We start from the raw sequence: 23,639 nt of genomic DNA, 5'->3' as shown, positions 1-23,639 counted from the left end.
GCAAGCACCTTCAAAGAATCTGCTTACTTTCTGAAATTTTCTTAAGATTCAGTATTGTGAAAAAATGGATGATTGTGAAACAAAATCAAAATGCTGTGACCCGTTTTCAAAATGGGGTTGCTGCAGCCACAACGCAGAGTACTAACTACTATACAATCACGGCAATTTAAACGAGTCAGGTAGGAGTCGAACCTACAATCTTCTGATCCGTAGTCAGACACGTTATCCATTGCGCCTCTGGCCCACGTGTTTAGTAGTAATTGAAGTGTCTTTCCTGTTTTTGAGCCTTTTTTCAGAGTTTTATGGTTATTGAAGTATATACAGAATCACATTTTGGAAATTGACTGTACACTATCTGCAGGGATTGTTTCCCAAAATCGTTTTAGGTAAAATAATCCTTGTGACTGCTAAAAGATCTTTAAAAAATGTGATGAACTTACTCAGACAGAGCCCAAACATTCTTCTTTCCTGAATTCCAGAATTGATGTCAAATTCCCAGTCCTTTAGTACAATAATGCACAATTAAATTATTCAAAGCATGTTAAGATAGCTTTATAATAAGCATTAAACACAAATAGTGCAAGCACCTTCAAAGAATCTGCTTACTTTCTGAAATTTTCTTAAGATTCAGTATTGTGAAAAAATGGATGATTGTGAAACAAAATCTAAATGCTGTGACCCGTTTTCGAAATGGGGTTGCTGCAGCCACAACGCAGAGTACTAACTACTATACAATCACGGCAATTTAAGCGAGCCAGGTAGGAGTCGAACCTACAAACTTATGATCTGTAGTCAGACACGTTACCCATTGCACCACTGGCCCAGGTGCCCTGTAGTAATTGAAGTGTCTTTCCTGTTTTTGAGCCAGTTTTGGAGTTTTATTGTTATTGAAGTATATACAGAATCACATTTTGGAAATTGACTGTACACTATCTGCAGGGATTGCTTCCCAAAAACGTTTTAGGTAAAATAATCCTTGTGACTGCTAAAAGATCATTAAAAAATGTGATGAACTTACTCAGACAGAGCCCAAACATTCTTCTTTCCTGAATTCCAGAATTTATGTCAAATTCCCAGTCCTTTAGTACAATAATTCACAATTAAATTATTCAAAGCATGTTAAGATAGCTTTATAATAAGCATTAAACACAAATAGTGCAAGCACCTTCAAAGAATCTGCTTACTTTCTGAAATTTTCTTAAGATTCAGTATTGTGAAAAAATGGATGATTGTGAAACAAAATCAAAATGCTGTGACCCGTTTTCGAAATGGGGTTGCTGCAGCCACAACGCAGAGTACTAACTACTATACAATCACGGCAATTTAAGCGAGCCAGGTAGGAGTCGAACCTACAATCTTCTGATCCGTAGTCAGACGCGTTATCCATTGCGCCTCTGGCCCACGTGTTTTGTAGTAATTGAAGTGTCTTTCCTGTTTTTGAGCCTTTTTTCAGAGTTTTATGGTTATTGAAGTATATACAGAATCACATTTTGGAAATTGACTGTACACTATCTGCAGGGATTGTTTCCCAAAATCGTTTTAGGTAAAATAATCCTTGTGACTGCTAAAAGATCTTTAAAAAATGTGATGAACTTACTCAGACAGAGCCCAAACATTCTTCTTTCCTGAATTCCAGAATTTATGTCAAATTCCCAGTCCTTTAGTACAATAATTCACAATTAAATTATTCAAAGCATGTTAAGATAGCTTTATAATAAGCATTAAACACAAATAGTGCAAGCACCTTCAAAGAATCTGCTTACTTTCTGAAATTTTCTTAAGATTCAGTATTGTGAAAAAATGGATGATTGTGAAACAAAATCAAAATGCTGTGACCCGTTTTCGAAATGGGGTTGCTGCAGCCACAACGCAGAGTACTAACTACTATAGAATCACGGCAATTTAAGCGAGCCAGGTAGGAGTCGAACCTACAAACTTATGATCCGTAGTCAGACACGTTATCCATTGCGCCACTGGCCCAGGTGCCCTGTAGTAATTGAAGTGTCTTTCCTGTTTTTGAGCCAGTTTTGGAGTTTTATGGTTATTGAAGTATATACAGAATCACATTTTGGAAATTGACTGTACACTATCTGCAGGGATTGTTTCCCAAAAACGTTTTAGGTAAAATAATCCTTGTGACTGCTAAAAGATCTTTAAAAAATGTGATGAACTTACTCAGACAGAGCCCAAACATTCTTCTTTCCTGAATTCCAGAATTTATGTCAAATTCCCAGTCCTTTAGTACAATAATTCACAATTAAATTATTCAAAGCATGTTAAGATAGCTTTATAATAAGCATTAAACACAAATAGTGCAAGCACCTTCAAAGAATCTGCTTACTTTCTGAAATTTTCTTAAGATTCAGTATTGTGAAAAAATGGATGATTGAGAAACAAAATCCAAATGCCGTGACCCGGATTCGAACCGGGGTTGCTGCGGCCACAACGCAGAGTACTAACCACTATACGATCACGGCAATTTAAGCGAGCCAGGTAGGAGTCGAACCTACAATCTTCTGATCCGTAGTCAGACACGTTATCCATTGCGCCACTGGCCCACGTGTTTCGTAGTAATTGAAGTGTCTTTCCTGTTTTTGAGCCTATTTTCAGAGTTTTATGGTTATTGAAGTATATACAGAATCACATTTTGGAAATTGACTGTAGACTGTCTGCAGGGATTGTTTCCCAAAAACGTTATAGGTAAAATAATAATTGTGACTGCTAAAAGATATTTCAAAAATGTGATGAACTTACTCAGAAGGAAGCCCAAACATTCTTCTTTCCTGAATTCTAGAATTTATGTCAAATTCCCAGTACTATAGTACAATAATTCACAATTAAATTATTCAAAGCATGTTAAGATAGCTTTATAATAAGTATTAAACACAAATAGTGCAAGCACCTTCAAAGAATCTGCTTACTTTCTGAAATTTTCTTAAGATTCAGTATTGTGAAAAAATGGATGATTGTGAAACAAAATCAAAATGCTGTGACCCGTTTTCGAAATGGGGTTGCTGCAGCCACAACACAGAGTACTAACTACTATACAATCACGGCAATTTAAGCGAGCCAGGTAGGAGTCGAACCTACAATCTTCTGATCCGTAGTCAGACGCGTTATCCATTGCGCCTCTGGCCCACGTGTTTTGTAGTAATTGAAGTGTCTTTCCTGTTTTTGAGCCTTTTTTCAGAGTTTTATGGTTATTGAAGTATATACAGAATCACATTTTGGAAATTGACTGTACACTATCTGCAGGGATAGTTTCCCAAAATCGTTTTAGGTAAAATAATCCTTGTGACTGCTAAAAGATCTTTAAAAAATGTGATGAACTTACTCAGACAGAGCCCAAACATTCTTCTTTCCTGAATTCCAGAATTTATGTCAAATTCCCAGTCCTTTAGTACAATAATGCACAATTAAATTATTCAAAGCATGTTAAGATAGCTTTATAATAAGCATTAAACACAAATAGTGCAAGCACCTTCAAAGAATCTGCTTACTTTCTGAAATTTTCTTAAGATTCAGTATTGTGAAAAAATGGATGATTGTGAAACAAAATCAAAATGCTGTGACCCGTTTTCGAAATGGGGTTGCTGCAGCCACAACACAGAGTACTAACTACTATACAATCACGGCAATTTAAGCGAGCCAGGTAGGAGTCGAACCTACAATCTTCTGATCCGTAGTCAGACGCGTTATCCATTGCGCCTCTGGCCCACGTGTTTTGTAGTAATTGAAGTGTCTTTCCTGTTTTTGAGCCTTTTTTCAGAGTTTTATGGTTATTGAAGTATATACAGAATCACATTTTGGAAATTGACTGTAGACTATCTGCAGGGATTGTTTCCCAAAAACGTTTTAGGTAAAATAATAATTGTGACTGCTAAAAGATATTTAAAAAATGTGATGAACTTACTCAGAAGGAAGCCCAAACATTCTTCTTTCCTGAATTCTAGAATTTATGTCAATTTCCCAGTACTTTAGTACAATAATTCACAATTAAATTATTCAAAGCATGTTAAGATAGCTTTATAATAAGCATTAAACACAAATAGTGCAAGCACCTTCAAAGAATCTGCTTACTTTCTGAAATTTTCTTAAGATTCAGTATTGTGAAAAAATGGATGATTGAGAAACAAAATCAAAATGCCGTAACCCGGATTCGAACCGGGGTTGCTGCGGCCACAACACAGAGTACTAACAACTATACGAACACAGCAATTTAAGCGAGCCAGGTAGGAGTCGAACCTACAATCTACAGATCCATAGTCAGACTCGTTATCCATTGCGCCACTGACCCAGGTGCCCTGTAGTAATTGAAGTGTCTTTCCTGTTTTTGAGCCTTTTTTCAGAGTTTTATGGTTATTGAAGTATATACAGAATCACATTTTGGAAATTGACTGTACACTATCTGCAGGGATTGTTTCCCAAAATCGTTTTAGGTAAAATAATCCTTGTGACTGCTAAAAGATCTTTAAAAAATGTGATGAACTTACTCAGACAGAGCCCAAACATTCTTCTTTCCTGAATTCCAGAATTTATGTCAAATTCCCAGTCCTTTAGTACAATAATTCACAATTAAATTATTCAAAGCATGTTAAGATAGCTTTATAATAAGCATTAAACACAAATAGTGCAAGCACCTTCAAAGAATCTGCTTACTTTCTGAAATTTTCTTAAGATTCAGTATTGTGAAAAAATGGATGATTGTGAAACAAAATCAAAATGCTGTGACCCGTTTTCGAACCGGGGTTGCTGCGGCCACAACGCAGAGTACTAACCACTATACGATCACATCAATTTAAGTGAGCCAGGTAGGAGTCGAACCTACAAACTTGTGATCCGTAGTCAGACGCGTTATCCATTGCGCCTCTGGCCCACGTGTTTTGTAGTAATTGAAGTCTTTCCTGTTTTTGAGCCTTTTTTCAGAGTTTTATGGTTATTGAAGTATATACAGAATCACATTTTGGAAATTGACTGTACACTATCTGCAGGGATAGTTTCCCAAAATCGTTTTAGGTAAAATAATCCTTGTGACTGCTAAAAGATCTTTAAAAAATGTGATGAACTTACTCAGACAGAGCCCAAACATTCTTCTTTCCTGAATTCCAGAATTTATGTCAAATTCCCAGTCCTTTAGTACAATAATTCACAATTAAATTATTCAAAGCATGTTAAGATAGCTTTATAATAAGCATTAAACACAAATAGTGCAAGCACCTTCAAAGAATCTGCTTACTTTCTGAAATTTTCTTAAGATTCAGTATTGTGAAAAAATGGATGATTGTGAAACAAAATCAAAATGCTGTGACCCGTTTTCGAAATGGGGTTGCTGCAGCCACAACGCAGAGTACTAACTACTATACAATCACGGCAATTTAAGCGAGCCAGGTAGGAGTCGAATCTACAATCTTCTGATCCGTAGTCAGACGCGTTATCCATTGCGCCTCTGGCCCACGTGTTTTGTAGTAATTGAAGTCTTTCCTGTTTTTGAGCCTTTTTTCAGAGTTTTATGGTTATTGAAGTATATACAGAATCACATTTTGGAAATTGACTGTACACTATCTGCAGGGATAGTTTCCCAAAATCGTTTTAGGTAAAATAATCCTTGTGACTGCTAAAAGATCTTTAAAAAATGTGATGAACTTACTCAGACAGAGCCCAAACATTCTTCTTTCCTGAATTCCAGAATTTATGTCAAATTCCCAGTCCTTTAGTACAATAATTCACAATTAAATTATTCAAAGCATGTTAAGATAGCTTTATAATAAGCATTAAACACAAATAGTGCAAGCACCTTCAAAGAATCTGCTTACTTTCTGAAATTTTCTTAAGATTCAGTATTGTGAAAAAATGGATGATTGTGAAACAAAATCAAAATGCTGTGACCCGTTTTCGAAATGGGGTTGCTGCAGCCACAATGCAGAGTACTAAATACTATACAATCACGGCAATTTAAGCGAGCCAGGTAGGAGTCGAACCTACAAACTTATGATCCGTAGTCAGACACGTTATCCATTGCGCCACTGGCCCAGGTGTGCTTTAGTAATTGAAGTGTCTTTCCTATTTTTGAGCCAGTTTTGGAGTTTTATGGTTATTGAAGTATATACAGAATCACATTTTGGAAATTGACTGTACACTATCTGCAGGGATTGTTTCCCAAAAACGTTTTAGGTAAAATAATCCTTGTGACTGCTAAAAGATCTTTCAAAAATGTAATGAACTTACTCAGACAGAGCACAAACATTCTTCTTTCCTGAATTCCAGAATATATGTCAAATTCCCAGTCCTTTAGTAAAATAATTCACAATTAAATTATTCAAAGCATGTTAAGATAGCTTTATAATAAGCATTAAACACAAATAGTGCAAGCACCTTCAAAGAATCTGCTTACTTTCTGAAATTTTCTTAAGATTCAGTATTGTGAAAAAATGGATGATTGAGAAACAAAATCAAAATGTCGTGACCTGTTTTCGAACCGGGGTTGCTGCGGCCACAACGCAGAGTACTAACCACTATGCGATCATGGCAATATAAGCGAGCCAGGTAGGAGTCGAACCTACAATCTTCTGATCCGTAGTCAGACACGTTATCCATTGCGCCACTGGCCCACGTGTTTCGTAGTAATTGAAGTGTCTTTCCTGTTTTTGAGCCTATTTTCAGAGTTTTATGGTTATTGAAGTATATACAGAATCACATTTTGGAAATTGACTGTAGACAGTCTGCAGGGATTGTTTCCCAAAAACGTTATAGGTAAAATAATAATTGTGACTGCTAAAAGATATTTCAAAAATGTGATGAACTTACTCAGAAGGAAGCCCAAACATTCTTCTTTCCTGAATTCTAGAATTGATGTCAAATTCCCAGTACTATAGTACAATAATTCACAATTAAATTATTCAAAGCATGTTAAGATAGCTTTATAATAAGTATTAAACACAAATAGTGCAAGCACCTTCAAAGAATCTGCTTACTTTCTGAAATTTTCTTAAGATTCAGTATTGTGAAAAAATGGATGATTGTGAAACAAAATCAAAATGCTGTGACCCGTTTTCAAAATGGGGTTGCTGCAGCCACAACGCAGAGTACTAACTACTATACAATCACGGCAATTTAAGCGAGTCAGGTAGGAGTCGAACCTACAATCTTCTGATCCGTAGTCAGACGCGTTATCCATTGCGCCTCTGGCCCACGTGTTTAGTAGTAATTGAAGTGTCTTTCCTGTTTTTGAGCCTTTTTTCAGAGTTTTATGGTTATTGAAGTATATACAGAATCACATTTTGGAAATTGACTGTACACTATCTGCAGGGATAGTTTCCCAAAATCGTTTTAGGTAAAATAATCCTTGTGACTGCTAAAAGATCTTTAAAAAATGTGATGAACTTACTCAGACAGAGCCCAAACATTCTTCTTTCCTGAATTCCAGAATTGATGTCAAATTCCCAGTCCTTTAGTACAATAATGCACAATTAAATTATTCAAAGCATGTTAAGATAGCTTTATAATAAGCATTAAACACAAATAGTGCAAGCACCTTCAAAGAATCTGCTTACTTTCTGAAATTTTCTTAAGATTCAGTATTGTGAAAAAATGGATGATTGTGAAACAAAATCTAAATGCTGTGACCCGTTTTCGAAATGGGGTTGCTGCAGCCACAACGCAGAGTACTAACTACTATACAATCACGGCAATTTAAGCGAGCCAGGTAGGAGTCGAACCTACAAACTTATGATCCGTAGTCAGACACGTTATCCATTGCACCACTGGCCCAGGTGCCCTGTAGTAATTGAAGTGTCTTTCCTGTTTTTGAGCCAGTTTTGGAGTTTTATTGTTATTGAAGTATATACAGAATCACATTTTGGAAATTGACTGTACACTATCTGCAGGGATTGCTTCCCAAAAACGTTTTAGGTAAAATAATCCTTGTGACTGCTAAAAGATCTTTAAAAAATGTGATGAACTTACTCAGACAGAGCCCAAACATTCTTCTTTCCTGAATTCCAGAATTTATGTCAAATTCCCAGTCCTTTAGTACAATAATTCACAATTAAATTATTCAAAGCATGTTAAGATAGCTTTATAATAAGCATTAAACACAAATAGTGCAAGCACCTTCAAAGAATCTGCTTACTTTCTGAAATTTTCTTAAGATTCAGTATTGTGAAAAAATGGATGATTGTGAAACAAAATCAAAATGCTGTGACCCGTTTTCGAAATGGGGTTGCTGCAGCCACAACGCAGAGTACTAACTACTATACAATCACGGCAATTTAAGCGAGCCAGGTAGGAGTCGAACCTACAATCTTCTGATCCGTAGTCAGACGCGTTATCCATTGCGCCTCTGGCCCACGTGTTTTGTAGTAATTGAAGTGTCTTTCCTGTTTTTGAGCCTTTTTTCAGAGTTTTATGGTTATTGAAGTATATACAGAATCACATTTTGGAAATTGACTGTACACTATCTGCAGGGATTGTTTCCCAAAATCGTTTTAGGTAAAATAATCCTTGTGACTGCTAAAAGATCTTTAAAAAATGTGATGAACTTACTCAGACAGAGCCCAAACATTCTTCTTTCCTGAATTCCAGAATTTATGTCAAATTCCCAGTCCTTTAGTACAATAATGCACAATTAAATTATTCAAAGCATGTTAAGATAGCTTTATAATAAGCATTAAACACAAATAGTGCAAGCACCTTCAAAGAATCTGCTTACTTTCTGAAATTTTCTTAAGATTCAGTATTGTGAAAAAATGGATGATTGTGAAACAAAATCTAAATGCTGTGACCCGTTTTCGAAATGGGGTTGCTGCAGCCACAACGCAGAGTACTAACTACTATACAATCACGGCAATTTAAGCGAGCCAGGTAGGAGTCGAACCTACAAACTTATGATCCGTAGTCAGACACGTTATCCATTGCGCCACTGGCCCAGGTGCCCTGTAGTAATTGAAGTGTCTTTCCTGTTTTTGAGCCAGTTTTGGAGTTTTATTGTTATTGAAGTATATACAGAATCACATTTTGGAAATTGACTGTACACTATCTGCAGGGATTGTTTCCCAAAATCGTTTTAGGTAAAATAATCCTTGTGACTGCTAAAAGATCTTTAAAAAATGTGATGAACTTACTCAGACAGAGCCCAAACATTCTTCTTTCCTGAATTCCAGAATTTATGTCAAATTCCCAGTCCTTTAGTACAATAATTCACAATTAAATTATTCAAAGCATGTTAAGATAGCTTTATAATAAGCATTAAACACAAATAGTGCAAGCACCTTCAAAGAATCTGCATACTTTCTGAAATTTTCTTAAGATTCAGTATTGTGAAAAAATGGATGATTGTGAAACAAAATCAAAATGCTGTGACCCGTTTTCGAAATGGGGTTGCTGCAGCCACAACGCAGAGTACTAACTACTATAGAATCACGGCAATTTAAGCGAGCCAGGTAGGAGTCGAACCTACAAACTTATGATCCGTAGTCAGACACGTTATCCATTGCGCCACTGGCCCAGGTGCCCTGTAGTAATTGAAGTGTCTTTCCTGTTTTTGAGCCAGTTTTGGAGTTTTATGGTTATTGAAGTATATACAGAATCACATTTTGGAAATTGACTGTACACTATCTGCAGGGATTGTTTCACAAAAACGTTTTAGGTAAAATAATCCTTGTGACTGCTAAAAGATCTTTAAAAAATGTGATGAACTTACTCAGACAGAGCCCAAACATTCTTCTTTCCTGAATTCCAGAATTTATGTCAAATTCCCAGTCCTTTAGTACAATAATTCACAATTAAATTATTCAAAGCATGTTAAGATAGCTTTATAATAAGCATTAAACACAAATAGTGCAAGCACCTTCAAAGAATCTGCATACTTTCTGAAATTTTCTTAAGATTCAGTATTGTGAAAAAATGGATGATTGTGAAACAAAATCAAAATGCTGTGACCCGTTTTCGAAATGGGGTTGCTGCAGCCACAACGCAGAGTACTAACTACTATAGAATCACGGCAATTTAAGCGAGCCAGGTAGGAGTCGAACCTACAAACTTATGATCCGTAGTCAGACACGTTATCCATTGCACCACTGGCCCAGGTGCCCTGTAGTAATTGAAGTGTCTTTCCTGTTTTTGAGCCAGTTTTGGAGTTTTATTGTTATTGAAGTATATACAGAATCACATTTTGGAAATTGACTGTACACTATCTGCAGGGATTGCTTCCCAAAAATGTTTTAGGTAAAATAATCCTTGTGACTGCTAAAAGATCTTTAAAAAATGTGATGAACTTACTCAGACAGAGCCCAAACATTCTTCTTTCCTGAATTCCAGAATTTATGTCAAATTCCCAGTCCTTTAGTACAATAATTCACAATTAAATTATTCAAAGCATGTTAAGATAGCTTTATAATAAGCATTAAACACAAATAGTGCAAGCACCTTCAAAGAATCTGCTTACTTTCTGAAATTTTCTTAAGATTCAGTATTGTGAAAAAATGGATGATTGTGAAACAAAATCAAAATGCTGTGACCCGTTTTCGAAATGGGGTTGCTGCAGCCACAACGCAGAGTACTAACTACTATACAATCACGGCAATTTAAGCTAGCCAGGTAGGAGTCGAACCTACAATCTTCTGATCCGTAGTCAGACGCGTTATCCATTGCGCCTCTGGCCCACGTGTTTTGTAGTAATTGAAGTGTCTTTCCTGTTTTTGAGCCTTTTTTCAGAGTTTTATGGTTATTGAAGTATATACAGAATCACATTTTGGAAATTGACTGTACACTATCTGCAGGGATAGTTTCCCAAAATCGTTTTAGGTAAAATAATCCTTGTGACTGCTAAAAGATCTTTAAAAAATGTGATGAACTTACTCAGACAGAGCCCAAACATTCTTCTTTCCTGAATTCCAGAATTTATGTCAAATTCCCAGTCCTTTAGTACAATAATGCACAATTAAATTATTCAAAGCATGTTAAGATAGCTTTATAATAAGCATTAAACACAAATAGTGCAAGCACCTTCAAAGAATCTGCTTACTTTCTGAAATTTTCTTAAGATTCAGTATTGTGAAAAAATGGATGATTGTGAAACAAAATCTAAATGCTGTGACCCGTTTTCGAAATGGGGTTGTTGCAGCCACAACACAGAGTACTAACTACTATACAATCACGGCAATTTAAGCGAGCCAGGTAGGAGTCGAACCTACAAACTTATGATCCGTAGTCAGACACGTTATCCATTGCGCCACTGGCCCAGGTGTGCTTTAGTAATTGAAGTGTCTTTCCTATTTTTGAGCCAGTTTTGGAGTTTTATGGTTATTGAAGTATATACAGAATCACATTTTGGAAATTGACTGTACACTATCTGCAGGGATTGTTTCCCAAAAACGTTTTAGGTAAAATAATCCTTGTGACTGCTAAAAGATCTTTCAAAAATGTAATGAACTTACTCAGACAGAGCACAAACATTCTTCTTTCCTGAATTCCAGAATATATGTCAAATTCCCAGTCCTTTAGTAAAATAATTCACAATTAAATTATTCAAAGCATGTTAAGATAGCTTTATAATAAGCATTAAACACAAATAGTGCAAGCACCTTCAAAGAATCTGCTTACTTTCTGAAATTTTCTTAAGATTCAGTATTGTGAAAAAATGGATGATTGAGAAACAAAATCAAAATGTCGTGACCTGTTTTCGAACCGGGGTTGCTGCGGCCACAACGCAGAGTACTAACCACTATGCGATCATGGCAATATAAGCGAGCCAGGTAGGAGTCGAACCTACAATCTTCTGATCCGTAGTCAGACACGTTATCCATTGCGCCACTGGCCCACGTGTTTCGTAGTAATTGAAGTGTCTTTCCTGTTTTTGAGCGTATTTTCAGAGTTTTATGGTTATTGAAGTATATACAGAATCACATTTTGGAAATTGACTGTAGACAGTCTGCAGGGATTGTTTCCCAAAAACGTTATAGGTAAAATAATAATTGTGACTGCTAAAAGATATTTCAAAAATGTGATGAACTTACTCAGAAGGAAGCCCAAACATTCTTCTTTCCTGAATTCTAGAATTTATGTCAAATTCCCAGTACTATAGTACAATAATTCACAATTAAATTATTCAAAGCATGTTAAGATAGCTTTATAATAAGTATTAAACACAAATAGTGCAAGCACCTTCAAAGAATCTGCTTACTTTCTGAAATTTTCTTAAGATTCAGTATTGTGAAAAAATGGATGATTGTGAAACAAAATCAAAATGCTGTGACCCGTTTTCAAAATGGGGTTGCTGCAGCCACAACGCAGAGTACTAACTACTATACAATCACGGCAATTTAAGCGAGTCAGGTAGGAGTCGAACCTACAATCTTCTGATCCGTAGTCAGACGCGTTATCCATTGCGCCTCTGGCCCACGTGTTTAGTAGTAATTGAAGTGTCTTTCCTGTTTTTGAGCCTTTTTTCAGAGTTTTATGGTTATTGAAGTATATACAGAATCACATTTTGGAAATTGACTGTACACTATCTGCAGGGATAGTTTCCCAAAATCGTTTTAGGTAAAATAATCCTTGTGACTGCTAAAAGATCTTTAAAAAATGTGATGAACTTACTCAGACAGAGCCCAAACATTCTTCTTTCCTGAATTCCAGAATTGATGTCAAATTCCCAGTCCTTTAGTACAATAATGCACAATTAAATTATTCAAAGCATGTTAAGATAGCTTTATAATAAGCATTAAACACAAATAGTGCAAGCACCTTCAAAGAATCTGCTTACTTTCTGAAATTTTCTTAAGATTCAGTATTGTGAAAAAATGGATGATTGTGAAACAAAATCTAAATGCTGTGACCCGTTTTCGAAATGGGGTTGCTGCAGCCACAACGCAGAGTACTAACTACTATACAATCACGGCAATTTAAGCGAGCCAGGTAGGAGTCGAACCTACAAACTTATGATCCGTAGTCAGACACGTTATCCATTGCACCACTGGCCCAGGTGCCCTGTAGTAATTGAAGTGTCTTTCCTGTTTTTGAGCCAGTTTTGGAGTTTTATTGTTATTGAAGTATATACAGAATCACATTTTGGAAATTGACTGTACACTATCTGCAGGGATTGCTTCCCAAAAACGTTTTAGGTAAAATAATCCTTGTGACTGCTAAAAGATCTTTAAAAAATGTGATGAACTTACTCAGACAGAGCCCAAACATTCTTCTTTCCTGAATTCCAGAATTTATGTCAAATTCCCAGTCCTTTAGTACAATAATGCACAATTAAATTATTCAAAGCATGTTAAGATAGCTTTATAATAAGCATTAAACACAAATAGTGCAAGCACCTTCAAAGAATCTGCTTACTTTCTGAAATTTTCTTAAGATTCAGTATTGTGAAAAAATGGATGATTGTGAAACAAAATCTAAATGCTGTGACCCGTTTTCGAAATGGGGTTGCTGCAGCCACAACGCAGAGTACTAACTACTATACAATCACGGCAATTTAAGCGAGCCAGGTAGGAGTCGAACCTACAAACTTATGATCCGTAGTCAGACACGTTATCCATTGCGCCACTGGCCCAGGTGCCCTGTAGTAATTGAAGTGTCTTTCCTGTTTTTGAGCCAGTTTTGGAGTTTTATTGTTATTGAAGTATATACAGAATCACATTTTGGAAATTGACTGTACACTATCTGCAGGGATTGTTTCCCAAAATCGTTTTAGGTAAAATAATCCTTGTGACTGCTAAAAGATCTTTAAAAAATGTGATGAACTTACTCAGACAGAGCCCAAACATTCTTCTTTCCTGAATTCCAGAATTTATGTCAAATTCCCAGTCCTTTAGTACAATAATTCACAATTAAATTATTCAAAGCATGTTAAGATAGCTTTATAATAAGCATTAAACACAAATAGTGCAAGCACCTTCAAAGAATCTGCATACTTTCTGAAATTTTCTTAAGATTCAGTATTGTGAAAAAATGGATGATTGTGAAACAAAATCAAAATGCTGTGACCCGTTTTCGAAATGGGGTTGCTGCAGCCACAACGCAGAGTACTAACTACTATAGAATCACGGCAATTTAAGCGAGCCAGGTAGGAGTCGAACCTACAAACTTATGATCCGTAGTCAGACACGTTATCCATTGCGCCACTGGCCCAGGTGCCCTGTAGTAATTGAAGTGTCTTTCCTGTTTTTGAGCCAGTTTTGGAGTTTTATGGTTATTGAAGTATATACAGAATCACATTTTGGAAATTGACTGTACACTATCTGCAGGGATTGTTTCACAAAAACGTTTTAGGTAAAATAATCCTTGTGACTGCTAAAAGATCTTTAAAAAATGTGATGAACTTACTCAGACAGAGCCCAAACATTCTTCTTTCCTGAATTCCAGAATTTATGTCAAATTCCCAGTCCTTTAGTACAATAATTCACAATTAAATTATTCAAAGCATGTTAAGATAGCTTTATAATAAGCATTAAACACAAATAGTGCAAGCACCTTCAAAGAATCTGCATACTTTCTGAAATTTTCTTAAGATTCAGTATTGTGAAAAAATGGATGATTGTGAAACAAAATCAAAATGCTGTGACCCGTTTTCGAAATGGGGTTGCTGCAGCCACAACGCAGAGTACTAACTACTATAGAATCACGGCAATTTAAGCGAGCCAGGTAGGAGTCGAACCTACAAACTTATGATCCGTAGTCAGACACGTTATCCATTGCACCACTGGCCCAGGTGCCTTGTAGTAATTGAAGTGTCTTTCCTGTTTTTGAGCCAGTTTTGGAGTTTTATTGTTATTGAAGTATATACAGAATCACATTTTGGAAATTGACTGTACACTATCTGCAGGGATTGCTTCCCAAAAATGTTTTAGGTAAAATAATCCTTGTGACTGCTAAAAGATCTTTAAAAAATGTGATGAACTTACTCAGACAGAGCCCAAACATTCTTCTTTCCTGAATTCCAGAATTTATGTCAAATTCCCAGTCCTTTAGTACAATAATTCACAATTAAATTATTCAAAGCATGTTAAGATAGCTTTATAATAAGCATTAAACACAAATAGTGCAAGCACCTTCAAAGAATCTGCTTACTTTCTGAAATTTTCTTAAGATTCAGTATTGTGAAAAAATGGATGATTGTGAAACAAAATCAAAATGCTGTGACCCGTTTTCGAAATGGGGTTGCTGCAGCCACAACGCAGAGTACTAACTACTATACAATCACGGCAATTTAAGCGAGCCAGGTAGGAGTCGAACCTACAATCTTCTGATCCGTAGTCAGACGCGTTATCCATTGCGCCTCTGGCCCACGTGTTTTGTAGTAATTGAAGTGTCTTTCCTGTTTTTGAGCCTTTTTTCAGAGTTTTATGGTTATTGAAGTATATACAGAATCACATTTTGGAAATTGACTGTACACTATCTGCAGGGATTGTTTCCCAAAATCGTTTTAGGTAAAATAATCCTTGTGACTGCTAAAAGATCTTTAAAAAATGTGATGAACTTACTCAGACAGAGCCCAAACATTCTTCTTTCCTGAATTCCAGAATTTATGTCAAATTCCCAGTCCTTTAGTACAATAATGCACAATTAAATTATTCAAAGCATGTTAAGATAGCTTTATAATAAGCATTAAACACAAATAGTGCAAGCACCTTCAAAGAATCTGCTTACTTTCTGAAATTTTCTTAAGATTCAGTATTGTGAAAAAATGGATGATTGTGAAACAAAATCTAAATGCTGTGACCCGTTTTCGAAATGGGGTTGTTGCAGCCACAACACAGAGTACTAACTACTATACAATCACGGCAATTTAAGCGAGCCAGGTAGGAGTCGAACCTACAAACTTATGATCCGTAGTCAGACACGTTATCCATTGCGCCACTGGCCCAGGTGCCCTGTAGTAATTGAAGTGTCTTTCCTGTTTTTGAGCCAGTTTTGGAGTTTTATTGTTATTGAAGTATATACAGAATCACATTTTGGAAATTGACTGTACACTATCTGCAGGGATTGTTTCCCAAAATCGTTTTAGGTAAAATAATCCTTGTGACTGCTAAAAGATCTTTAAAAAATGTGATGAACTTACTCAGACAGAGCCCAAACATTCTTCTTTCCTGAATTCCAGAATTTATGTCAAATTCCCAGTCCTTTAGTACAATAATTCACAATTAAATTATTCAAAGCATGTTAAGATAGCTTTATAATAAGCATTAAACACAAATAGTGCAAGCACCTTCAAAGAATCTGCATACTTTCTGAAATTTTCTTAAGATTCAGTATTGTGAAAAAATGGATGATTGTGAAACAAAATCAAAATGCTGTGACCCGTTTTCGAAATGGGGTTGCTGCAGCCACAACGCAGAGTACTAACTACTATAGAATCACGGCAATTTAAGCGAGCCAGGTAGGAGTCGAACCTACAAACTTATGATCCGTAGTCAGACACGTTATCCATTGCGCCACTGGCCCAGGTGCCCTGTAGTAATTGAAGTGTCTTTCCTGTTTTTGAGCCAGTTTTGGAGTTTTATGGTTATTGAAGTATATACAGAATCACATTTTGGAAATTGACTGTACACTATCTGCAGGGATTGTTTCACAAAAACGTTTTAGGTAAAATAATCCTTGTGACTGCTAAAAGATCTTTAAAAAATGTGATGAACTTACTCAGACAGAGCCCAAACATTCTTCTTTCCTGAATTCCAGAATTTATGTCAAATTCCCAGTCCTTTAGTACAATAATTCACAATTAAATTATTCAAAGCATGTTAAGATAGCTTTATAATAAGCATTAAACACAAATAGTGCAAGCACCTTCAAAGAATCTGCATACTTTCTGAAATTTTCTTAAGATTCAGTATTGTGAAAAAATGGATGATTGTGAAACAAAATCAAAATGCTGTGACCCGTTTTCGAAATGGGGTTGCTGCAGCCACAACGCAGAGTACTAACTACTATAGAATCACGGCAATTTAAGCGAGCCAGGTAGGAGTCGAACCTACAAACTTATGATCCGTAGTCAGACACGTTATCCATTGCGCCACTGGCCCACGTGTTTTGTAGTAATTGAAGTGTCTTTCCTGTTTTTGAGCCTATTTTCAGAGTTTTATGGTTATTGAAGTATATACAGAATCACATTTTGGAAATTGACTGTAGACTGTCTGCAGGGATTGTTTCCCAAAAACGTTATAGGTAAAATAATAATTGTGACTGCTAAAAGATATTTCAAAAATGTGATGAACTTACTCAGAAGGAAGCCCAAACATTCTTCTTTCCTGAATTCTAGAATTTATGTCAAATTCCCAGTACTATAGTACAATAATTCACAATTAAATTATTCAAAGCATTTTAAGATAGCTTTATAATAAGTATTAAACACAAATAGTGCAAGCACCTTCAAAGAATCTGCTTACTTTCTGAAATTTTCTTAAGATTCAGTATTGTGAAAAAATGGATGATTGTGAAACAAAATCAAAATGCTGTGACCCGTTTTCGAAATGGGGTTGCTGCAGCCACAACGCAGAGTACTAACTACTATACAATCACGGCAATTTAAGCGAGCCAGGTAGGAGTCGAACCTACAAACTTATGATCCGTAGTCAGACACGTTATCCATTGCACCACTGGCCCAGGTGCCCTGTAGTAATTGAAGTGTCTTTCCTGTTTTTGAGCCAGTTTTGGAGTTTTATTGTTATTGAAGTATATACAGAATCACATTTTGGAAATTGACTGTACACTATCTGCAGGGATTGCTTCCCAAAAACGTTTTAGGTAAAATAATCCTTGTGACTGCTAAAAGATCTTTAAAAAATGTGATGAACTTACTCAGACAGAGCCCAAACATTCTTCTTTCCTGAATTCCAGAATTTATGTCAAATTCCCAGTCCTTTAGTACAATAATGCACAATTAAATTATTCAAAGCATGTTAAGATAGCTTTATAATAAGCATTAAACACAAATAGTGCAAGCACCTTCAAAGAATCTGCTTACTTTCTGAAATTTTCTTAAGATTCAGTATTGTGAAAAAATGGATGATTGTGAAACAAAATCTAAATGCTGTGACCCGTTTTCGAAATGGGGTTGCTGCGGCCACAACGCAGAGTACTAACTACTATACAATCACGGCAATTTAAGCGAGCCAGGTAGGAGTCGAACCTACAAACTTATGATCCGTAGTCAGACACGTTATCCATTGCGCCACTGGCCCAGGTGCCCTGTAGTAATTGAAGTGTCTTTCCTGTTTTTGAGCCAGTTTTGGAGTTTTATTGTTATTGAAGTATATACAGAATCACATTTTGGAAATTGACTGTACACTATCTGCAGGGATTGTTTCCCAAAATCGTTTTAGGTAAAATAATCCTTGTGACTGCTAAAAGATCTTTAAAAAATGTGATGAACTTACTCAGACAGAGCCCAAACATTCTTCTTTCCTGAATTCCAGAATTTATGTCAAATTCCCAGTCCTTTAGTACAATAATTCACAATTAAATTATTCAAAGCATGTTAAGATAGCTTTATAATAAGCATTAAACACAAATAGTGCAAGCACCTTCAAAGAATCTGCATACTTTCTGAAATTTTCTTAAGATTCAGTATTGTGAAAAAATGGATGATTGTGAAACAAAATCAAAATGCTGTGACCCGTTTTCGAAATGGGGTTGCTGCAGCCACAACGCAGAGTACTAACTACTATAGAATCACGGCAATTTAAGCGAGCCAGGTAGGAGTCGAACCTACAAACTTATGATCCGTAGTCAGACACGTTATCCATTGCGCCACTGGCCCAGGTGCCCTGTAGTAATTGAAGTGTCTTTCCTGTTTTTGAGCCAGTTTTGGAGTTTTATGGTTATTGAAGTATATACAGAATCACATTTTGGAAATTGACTGTACACTATCTGCAGGGATTGTTTCACAAAAACGTTTTAGGTAAAATAATCCTTGTGACTGCTAAAAGATCTTTAAAAAATGTGATGAACTTACTCAGACAGAGCCCAAACATTCTTCTTTCCTGAATTCCAGAATTTATGTCAAATTCCCAGTCCTTTAGTACAATAATTCACAATTAAATTATTCAAAGCATGTTAAGATAGCTTTATAATAAGCATTAAACACAAATAGTGCAAGCACCTTCAAAGAATCTGCATACTTTCTGAAATTTTCTTAAGATTCAGTATTGTGAAAAAATGGATGATTGTGAAACAAAATCAAAATGCTGTGACCCGTTTTCGAAATGGGGTTGCTGCAGCCACAACGCAGAGTACTAACTACTATAGAATCACGGCAATTTAAGCGAGCCAGGTAGGAGTCGAACCTACAAACTTATGATCCGTAGTCAGACACGTTATCCATTGCACCACTGGCCCAGGTGCCTTGTAGTAATTGAAGTGTCTTTCCTGTTTTTGAGCCAGTTTTGGAGTTTTATTGTTATTGAAGTATATACAGAATCACATTTTGGAAATTGACTGTACACTATCTGCAGGGATTGCTTCCCAAAAATGTTTTAGGTAAAATAATCCTTGTGACTGCTAAAAGATCTTTAAAAAATGTGATGAACTTACTCAGACAGAGCCCAAACATTCTTCTTTCCTGAATTCCAGAATTTATGTCAAATTCCCAGTCCTTTAGTACAATAATTCACAATTAAATTATTCAAAGCATGTTAAGATAGCTTTATAATAAGCATTAAACACAAATAGTGCAAGCACCTTCAAAGAATCTGCTTACTTTCTGAAATTTTCTTAAGATTCAGTATTGTGAAAAAATGGATGATTGTGAAACAAAATCAAAATGCTGTGACCCGTTTTCGAAATGGGGTTGCTGCAGCCACAACGCAGAGTACTAACTACTATACAATCACGGCAATTTAAGCGAGCCAGGTAGGAGTCGAACCTACAATCTTCTGATCCGTAGTCAGACGCGTTATCCATTGCGCCTCTGGCCCACGTGTTTTGTAGTAATTGAAGTGTCTTTCCTGTTTTTGAGCCTTTTTTAAGAGTTTTATGGTTATTGAAGTATATACAGAATCACATTTTGGAAATTGACTGTACACTATCTGCAGGGATTGTTTCCCAAAATCGTTTTAGGTAAAATAATCCTTGTGACTGCTAAAAGATCTTTAAAAAATGTGATGAACTTACTCAGACAGAGCCCAAACATTCTTCTTTCCTGAATTCCAGAATTTATGTCAAATTCCCAGTCCTTTAGTACAATAATGCACAATTAAATTATTCAAAGCATGTTAAGATAGCTTTATAATAAGCATTAAACACAAATAGTGCAAGCACCTTCAAAGAATCTGCTTACTTTCTGAAATTTTCTTAAGATTCAGTATTGTGAAAAAATGGATGATTGTGAAACAAAATCTAAATGCTGTGACCCGTTTTCGAAATGGGGTTGTTGCAGCCACAACACAGAGTACTAACTACTATACAATCACGGCAATTTAAGCGAGCCAGGTAGGAGTCGAACCTACAAACTTATGATCCGTAGTCAGACACGTTATCCATTGCGCCACTGGCCCAGGTGCCCTGTAGTAATTGAAGTGTCTTTCCTGTTTTTGAGCCAGTTTTGGAGTTTTATTGTTATTGAAGTATATACAGAATCACATTTTGGAAATTGACTGTACACTATCTGCAGGGATTGTTTCCCAAAATCGTTTTAGGTAAAATAATCCTTGTGACTGCTAAAAGATCTTTAAAAAATGTGATGAACTTACTCAGACAGAGCCCAAACATTCTTCTTTCCTGAATTCCAGAATTTATGTCAAATTCCCAGTCCTTTAGTACAATAATTCACAATTAAATTATTCAAAGCATGTTAAGATAGCTTTATAATAAGCATTAAACACAAATAGTGCAAGCACCTTCAAAGAATCTGCATACTTTCTGAAATTTTCTTAAGATTCAGTATTGTGAAAAAATGGATGATTGTGAAACAAAATCAAAATGCTGTGACCCGTTTTCGAAATGGGGTTGCTGCAGCCACAACGCAGAGTACTAACTACTATAGAATCACGGCAATTTAAGCGAGCCAGGTAGGAGTCGAACCTACAAACTTATGATCCGTAGTCAGACACGTTATCCATTGCGCCACTGGCCCAGGTGCCCTGTAGTAATTGAAGTGTCTTTCCTGTTTTTGAGCCAGTTTTGGAGTTTTATGGTTATTGAAGTATATACAGAATCACATTTTGGAAATTGACTGTACACTATCTGCAGGGATTGTTTCACAAAAACGTTTTAGGTAAAATAATCCTTGTGACTGCTAAAAGATCTTTAAAAAATGTGTTGAACTTACTCAGACAGAGCCCAAACATTCTTCTTTCCTGAATTCCAGAATTTATGTCAAATTCCCAGTCCTTTAGTACAATAATTCACAATTAAATTATTCAAAGCATGTTAAGATAGCTTTATAATAAGCATTAAACACAAATAGTGCAAGCACCTTCAAAGAATCTGCATACTTTCTGAAATTTTCTTAAGATTCAGTATTGTGAAAAAATGGATGATTGTGAAACAAAATCAAAATGCTGTGACCCGTTTTCGAAATGGGGTTGCTGCAGCCACAACACAGAGTACTAACTACTATAGAATCACGGCAATTTAAGCGAGCCAGGTAGGAGTCGAACCTACAAACTTATGATCCGTAGTCAGACACGTTATCCATTGCGCCACTGGCCCACGTGTTTTGTAGTAATTGAAGTGTCTTTCCTGTTTTTGAGCCTATTTTCAGAGTTTTATGGTTATTGAAGTATATACAGAATCACATTTTGGAAATTGACTGTAGACTGTCTGCAGGGATTGTTTCCCAAAAACGTTATAGGTAAAATAATAATTGTGACTGCTAAAAGATATTTCAAAAATGTGATGAACTTACTCAGAAGGAAGCCCAAACATTCTTCTTTCCTGAATTCTAGAATTTATGTCAAATTCCCAGTACTATAGTACAATAATTCACAATTAAATTATTCAAAGCATTTTAAGATAGCTTTATAATAAGTATTAAACACAAATAGTGCAAGCACCTTCAAAGAATCTGCTTACTTTCTGAAATTTTCTTAAGATTCAGTATTGTGAAAAAATGGATGATTGTGAAACAAAATCAAAATGCTGTGACCCGTTTTCGAAATGGGGTTGCTGCAGCCACAACGCAGAGTACTAACTACTATACAATCACGGCAATTTAAGCGAGCCAGGTAGGAGTCGAACCTACAATCTTCTGATCCGTAGTCAGACGCGTTATCCATTGCGCCTCTGGCCCACGTGTTTTGTAGTAATTGAAGTGTCTTTCCTGTTTTTGAGCCTTTTTTCAGAGTTTTATGGTTATTGAAGTATATACAGAATCACATTTTGGAAATTGACTGTACACTATCTGCAGGGATAGTTTCCCAAAATCGTTTTAGGTAAAATAATCCTTGTGACTGCTAAAAGATCTTTAAAAAATGTGATGAACTTACTCAGACAGAGCCCAAACATTCTTCTTTCCTGAATTCCAGAATTTATGTCAAATTCCCAGTCCTTTAGTACAATAATGCACAATTAAATTATTCAAAGCATGTTAAGATAGCTTTATAATAAGCATTAAACACAAATAGTGCAAGCACCTTCAAAGAATCTGCTTACATTCTGAAATTTTCTTAAGATTCAGTATTGTGAAAAAATGGATGATTGTGAAACAAAATCTAAATGCTGTGACCCGTTTTCGAAATGGGGTTGCTGCAGCCACAACGCAGAGTACTAACTACTATACAATCATGGCAATTTAAGCGAGCCAGGTAGGAGTCGAACCTACAAACTTATGATCCGTAGTCAGACACGTTATCCATTGCGCCACTGGCCCAGGTGCCCTGTAGTAATTGAAGTGTCTTTCCTGTTTTTGAGCCAGTTTTGGAGTTTTATTGTTATTGAAGTATATACAGAATCACATTTTGGAAATTGACTGTACACTATCTGCAGGGATTGTTTCCCAAAATCGTTTTAGGTAAAATAATCCTTGTGACTGCTAAAAGATCTTTAAAAAATGTGATGAACTTACTCAGACAGAGCCCAAACATTCTTCTTTCCTGAATTCCAGAATTTATGTCAAATTCCCAGTCCTTTAGTACAATAATTCACAATTAAATTATTCAAAGCATGTTAAGATAGCTTTATAATAAGCATTAAACACAAATAGTGCAAGCACCTTCAAAGAATCTGCTTACTTTCTGAAATTTTCTTAAGATTCAGTATTGTGAAAAAATGGATGATTGTGAAACAAAATCTAAATGCTGTGACCCGTTTTCGAAATGGGGTTGCTGCAGCCACAACGCAGAGTACTAACTACTATACAATCACGGCAATTTAAGCGAGCCAGGTAGGAGTCGAACCTACAAACTTATGATCCGTAGTCAGACACGTTATCCATTGCGCCACTGGCCCAGGTGCCCTGTAGTAATTGAAGTGTCTTTCCTGTTTTTGAGCCAGTTTTGGAGTTTTATTGTTATTGAAGTATATACAGAATCACATTTTGGAAATTGACTGTACACTATCTGCAGGGATTGTTTCCCAAAATCGTTTTAGGTAAAATAATCCTTGTGACTGCTAAAAGATCTTTAAAAAATGTGATGAACTTACTCAGACAGAGCCCAAACATTCTTCTTTCCTGAATTCCAGAATTTATGTCAAATTCCCAG

At 36.0% G+C, this 23,639-nt stretch overlaps 4 non-coding genes across 4 annotated transcripts; all 4 read right to left on the bottom strand.

The window, feature by feature from the left end:
* Window positions 1-2,405: 2,405 nt before the first annotated feature.
* Window positions 2,406-2,477, bottom strand: TRNAH-GUG (transfer RNA histidin (anticodon GUG)). The gene has a single exon. It is a non-coding gene; the product is annotated as a tRNA-His (tRNA).
* An 8-nt stretch (window positions 2,478-2,485) lies between these two features.
* On the bottom strand, window positions 2,486-2,558 carry TRNAR-ACG (transfer RNA arginine (anticodon ACG)). Its single transcript has one exon. It is a non-coding gene; the product is annotated as a tRNA-Arg (tRNA).
* A 3,977-nt stretch (window positions 2,559-6,535) lies between these two features.
* On the bottom strand, window positions 6,536-6,608 carry TRNAR-ACG (transfer RNA arginine (anticodon ACG)). Its single transcript has one exon. It is a non-coding gene; the product is annotated as a tRNA-Arg (tRNA).
* Window positions 6,609-11,742: 5,134 nt separating this feature from the next.
* Window positions 11,743-11,815, bottom strand: TRNAR-ACG (transfer RNA arginine (anticodon ACG)). The gene has a single exon. It is a non-coding gene; the product is annotated as a tRNA-Arg (tRNA).
* Between the last annotated feature and the right edge of the window lie 11,824 nt (window positions 11,816-23,639).

The sequence above is a fragment of the Taudactylus pleione genome, unplaced genomic scaffold, assembly GCF_031769625.1.
Source record: "Taudactylus pleione unplaced genomic scaffold, aTauple2 ptg000551l, whole genome shotgun sequence".
NCBI classification, from domain to species: domain Eukaryota; kingdom Metazoa; phylum Chordata; class Amphibia; order Anura; family Myobatrachidae; genus Taudactylus; species Taudactylus pleione.
Note: the sequence above shows the minus strand (reverse complement) of the source record. Positions and strands in the feature narration are given on the sequence as shown.